At 39.0% G+C, this 4,906-nt stretch overlaps 1 protein-coding gene across 2 annotated transcripts in view; it reads right to left on the bottom strand.

Annotated features, from left to right (window-relative positions):
* The window catches only part of LOC125483753, a 48,756-nt gene extending 46,302 nt beyond the window's left edge, over positions 1–2,454 (bottom strand). Inside the window, exons 1-2 of one of the 2 annotated variants that reach the window (XM_048600354.1) lie at positions 2,386–2,454; positions 286–388 (exon numbers count right to left, since the gene is read on the bottom strand). The gene's annotated coding sequence lies outside the window, so the exon portion shown is untranslated. The remainder of the gene's footprint in view (positions 1–285; positions 389–2,385) is intronic. The other variant, XM_048600355.1, reaches the window with a different exon arrangement.
* Positions 2,455–4,906: the final 2,452 nt, after the last annotated feature.

Raw genomic sequence — 4,906 nt, 5'->3', positions numbered from 1 at the left:
GCACCTTGTTGTTTGAGGAGAGGGAGATGGGGATGGGTAGGTGCAAACAGAAATACAAGTGGTAAAATATTAACGGGAAATAATAGTGATTAAAAAGTCAAAAGGAAAGACTTAGGAGAAGGTGTAGGATAATGGTTAAGCTAATAAATAGTATACAGCATCAATTATGCCTGCTGATGTTCTGATGCATTTAGAATTAGGACTGAGCCAGCATGGTTCTAGGAATGCTCTCTCATACCTAACTCTGTATGTCGTGCATATAGTTAATAAAAGATTCCTGCTTACAGTTATGAAACTCGACTCCTTTCTCTCTGTGCAACCTCTGTATGACCTCACAGTATCAAGGAAATGCTGTCTTGTTGATCCTTTATCCAGTGGGAACAGTGAGCTGCCAAATAAGCAGAGAAATTTTTGGGATCCCAAAAATAACTCAAGTTATCACTGAGTTCATACAATAGTCTCTAGTAGTTAACTAAGTTTGTAGGAAAGGAATTAAGAATGTATCTCAATCAGGAGATGGGGAAGGGGATCTCAAGGTAGGAAAAGCTCAAATTTTCTTTTTGAGCTATAGAGGAGCACTCCTGCTCAACATGGAAAGAGAAAATCATTTTAAATAGCCTATGACTCTCAGACTCTTCTGGCCCAGGATCAGTTTTGTTTTGCCTGTTGGGCTGTTGTGCATAACAACCCACAGGTAAACAGTGGAAACACAGGAGATAAATTGCTGCAGCTATTTTAACTAAGATGTTTTGAGGGTTAAAATTGGGCTCCACATTTCAGCAAAGGCTGACCAAAGAAATTAATTTTCCTTGATAAAGCTTGCAGAAAGTGGGATGCAGGGTCACTCTTGACATTATACAATTAGTGAAAAGGCTCTATTATGAATATAAACTATCTTTCTTTAAAAGGACTTCCTTACTTGTACTAATGAGTGCAGAAAGCATTTTCCTCCATATCATTCTCTTGTTGACAATGAACAAAGCAGAGGAAATCTGCTGATTAGACTTTTAAAGCTCATAGGATTTTCTAGCCAGTAACATTCCTGTGTATGTCTGTGTGAGTGAGACAAAAATAACATCAATTCTCACGATACATCTTGGTGTAGACAGCCACATGCAGGGATATATAAGAGAAAGAGAAAGAGATGGAGGCAGAGGCAAGAGAAAGACTTTACTTCTCTGTTACCTCTGTCCAAATCTATAACCAATCATTTCTAATTGCCCCTGCCCACCTCAAGTGCATGGCAATCTTCCTGCACCCACTGGCTCCATTTTGTTAGACCTTTTCTTGCTTGATCTAAATCATTTTTTAAAAAAAAATTGCCTAATTCTTGTGTTTGGTTTAAGATTTTACCAGTTGTGGTTTTAAAAAATGTTTGCTGACCCTATACTTTGTTAGTTTCCTGAGCATGTTTCTACACTTCATTCCCTATTTCAGTCATTTACCTCCCCTTCAGTTGCGAAGCTTCACCCATTCCCTATTCCTCACTTGCAGTCCAACTCTTACCATGTTACTGGGCAGTAGAATCACTTCAATCAAGCTTCAGCATCATACCAATATGTAGGCAGTCTTCAGGCTTTTCCCACTCTTCCTCTTCCCCCCACTTCAAACTTCCTTCAAATTGCTGCTCTACTTTCCTCTTCAGCTCCATGCAACAGTTAATTCTGTTTTATCGTCTTTTTCTCACCACTAGCTTGTCCTACATTTTACTTAGGTGTCTAATCTGACTTTACCTACCCTCTCCATCCGTTCTACCCATTCATCAACCAACTTTTGACCTCCTTATCCTTTCAGCTGCACCCTAAAGCTTCTTTAACCTGCCACCACAACAGTCCTTCCTCAATTTTGGTCCAATGAACCCTGCTTGACTTGTGGAGTTCAATGCCTTGATTCCCTTGTGTAATGTCAAGAGAGATGAAGTAATGAATTCAAAGTTTGTTTACAATGCTCTACAGGCATACACTCATTTCATATCAATAATAATAGAAAATCTATAGATCAAGATTTCACAACTCTTAAAGCTGCTAAACTATGCAAAATTTCTGAGGTCACCAGGAATGAATTGGATCCAGGAAAACTAACACAATCATTTAATACATTTTATATTAACCACAATTAATGTTAGTTTCCAAATTATTAAATGTTCACTTCAAGCATTATTCAAAATATATTGAACAATCATAAGGATGATGAAATATAAAGCTACACCTGCGACCAATTATAAGATAATCAACTCACATTTTAATCGATAAAACTCTGTATCATTAGAATGTTTTAAAACTAAAGTTTCAACACAGCTATGAAATTAAAATGCATCTTTTTTCAGAAAACAAGTTATAAATTCAGCATGTCCTGTACAAGGTGAAGGTAACATAAGAAACTTACCTAATTCTTCCGTCATTGCAGAGAGATTGATCAAAGCTGCTTCATAGTACTTTCTTCAGTTGAACTAACTTCAGATCTCAGTTATCTGTTTATTTAAGGATGGAGTTCTTTAACCCTGGTGTTACTCATCATAAATTTATACAGAAATAAATCCAAACCCACAAATCTCCTTAATAACTGACAGATTAATGATACTTTTCTATATACACAGACATCTGTATTTTTCATAGTTTACACACATGTAGAATTTTGATCTCACAAATTGATTAACTTGTATATGCATTTCTAAGCAAACACTTTCTTCTGGGTTACAGTTTGGCAGGGTATGACACTTTAATTCGTACAATGATCTTTAGCTTCATAAAGAGTACAGGAAGGCAGTGTAAGGGGAAAAGTGAGAGCAAACAAGATAGATTGAGAGAGTGAAGATGTGCTTTCAAGGGTGATAAAATGCAAATATGAATAAAAGAGAGAGAAAGGTAATCTTATATAGTAACAAACATCAACCTGGAAGCAGTCCAGTTAGGAAAAGCTCTAATTTTTTTAAAGGTCTGTAGAAATTGCTGTGTTTTAGAAGCTAAATCTTTACATTAGTTTTGAATTGTGTTGAGCTTTTTTTGGAGTTCTCTAGCTGTACATGACCAATATCACTACATTAATTATCTGCCCCAATAATGTCTTTCACACCCAATTCTGGCTCCCAGTACAACTTACCACTCAGCAGCAAGACTTACTCTAAGCTGTGTGGCTTTGTGCAGCCACTGCAAGGTTTCATAGAATCCTTACAGTGTGGAAGCAGACCATCCAGCCCATTGAGTCCACACCCTCTCTCCAAAGAGCATCCTGCCCAGAATCCTGTATTCCCCATGGCCAGTCCATCTAACCTGCACATCTTTGGACTGTGCTAACCACTGAGCAACTATGCCACCCACAAGTTTGAACTTGTGATAATCCCATTTTCAGCAGATATGGTCTCCCACTTCTGAATGCAGTCACAAATGTGAACCTTCACAGCCCTGCTGGTTTATCTGGTAAATCTGGACTATGATTCTGCATTTCCTGTTCATATCTACTCAAGGCACATAATAATTCCATATATTTCCCTGTTAAGGCCATAATGTTATCCCATGAAGTAAAAGCAAGTGGACCCTAAAATCAGTTATGTACAGGTTCTGCACACTGCAGTTGGCATCGGTGCCCGGTTCTGGAATTTGCTTGCATGCATAGACCTCAGAGGCCTATGCAGACAGAAAGAAATCAGAGGAAATACTGCTCAGCAGAAACCAGCATGCCATGCACCCACACCATCTTTGAAAGGCCTCTGCACACCCAAACAAGCATTGGCAATCCGACATTGTCCCTTACCACCACTTAATGACTCAGCAGCCAGAATCCATGCTGCCCATGACACAGATGGCATGGCTAACACTTCTTTCCACGTATGACCCCATTCTCATACCCCAGTCACTGCTTAACCCCAGGTCACACACATTACCTGTCCCTAGCTACATCCTGTCTGAACTCTCTCCATGACAGTGCTACGCTGTCCCCATTACCCACTGTAGGTCTGCAGCTCATCATTGTCCAGTGGAGACCTCTACAAATCATTGGTCAGACCACATTTGGAGTCTTGTGTTCAGTTCTGGGCACCTTAGTTAATGAATGATGTTAAAGCCCTGGAGGGAGGGCAAAGGAGATTTACTAGAATGATACAAGGATTGAGAGATTTTAGATACAAGGAAAGCTTGGAGAAATTAAGCCTATTCCCCTTGGAGCAGAGAATATTAAGGCGTGATCTTTTTGAGGCGTTCAAAATTATAAACAATTTTGACAAGGTAACAAAGAATATAATTTTTTCACTACATGGCATGTCAGTAAGATTATGGAAGGTGATAGCCTATTGGTATTATCACTGTTAATTAAGAGACCCAGATAATGTTCTGTGGACCCAAATTTCAATCCCACCATGGCAGATGGTGGAATTTGAATTCAATAAAAATCTGGAATTAAGAGTCTAACAATGACCATGAATTCATTGTTGATTGTCAAGAAAAACCCAACTGCCATCCTTGCCTGCTCTGGTTTACATGTGATTCCAGACCCACAGCAAAGTGATTGACTCTTCACTGCCCTCTGAGAAGGGCAATAAATGCTAGCTTAGCCAGCGATGCCTTATCCTATGAATGAGTAAAAAAAAAGATTGTCAGCAAGAGAGCTAGGATTGAGATAAGGAGAAACTTCCTTACTGTTTGGATTTGGAATGGGAGAGTGGTGGAGGCAGATTGTATGCAACATTTTAAAAGAGAGTTAGAAATATATTTGAAAGTGATGAACTTAAAGGGTAATGGAAATAGCGGGAGAGTGGGACTAGCTGGGTGGCTCTTTCGGGAGCTGGTACAGACATGATGGGTCGAATGGCCTCCTTCTGTACTGTAAAATGCTATGATTCTAGAGGAACATCACATTCAGGCAAAAAAATCAGTCAAATATAAATATGAGCTTTCACTTACAGGCAGCAAAA

This window comes from Rhincodon typus, chromosome 8 (genome assembly GCF_021869965.1).
Source record: "Rhincodon typus isolate 14 chromosome 8, sRhiTyp1.1, whole genome shotgun sequence".
NCBI lineage: Eukaryota > Metazoa > Chordata > Chondrichthyes > Orectolobiformes > Rhincodontidae > Rhincodon > Rhincodon typus.
This window is presented reverse-complemented; position numbering and strand designations above follow the sequence as displayed.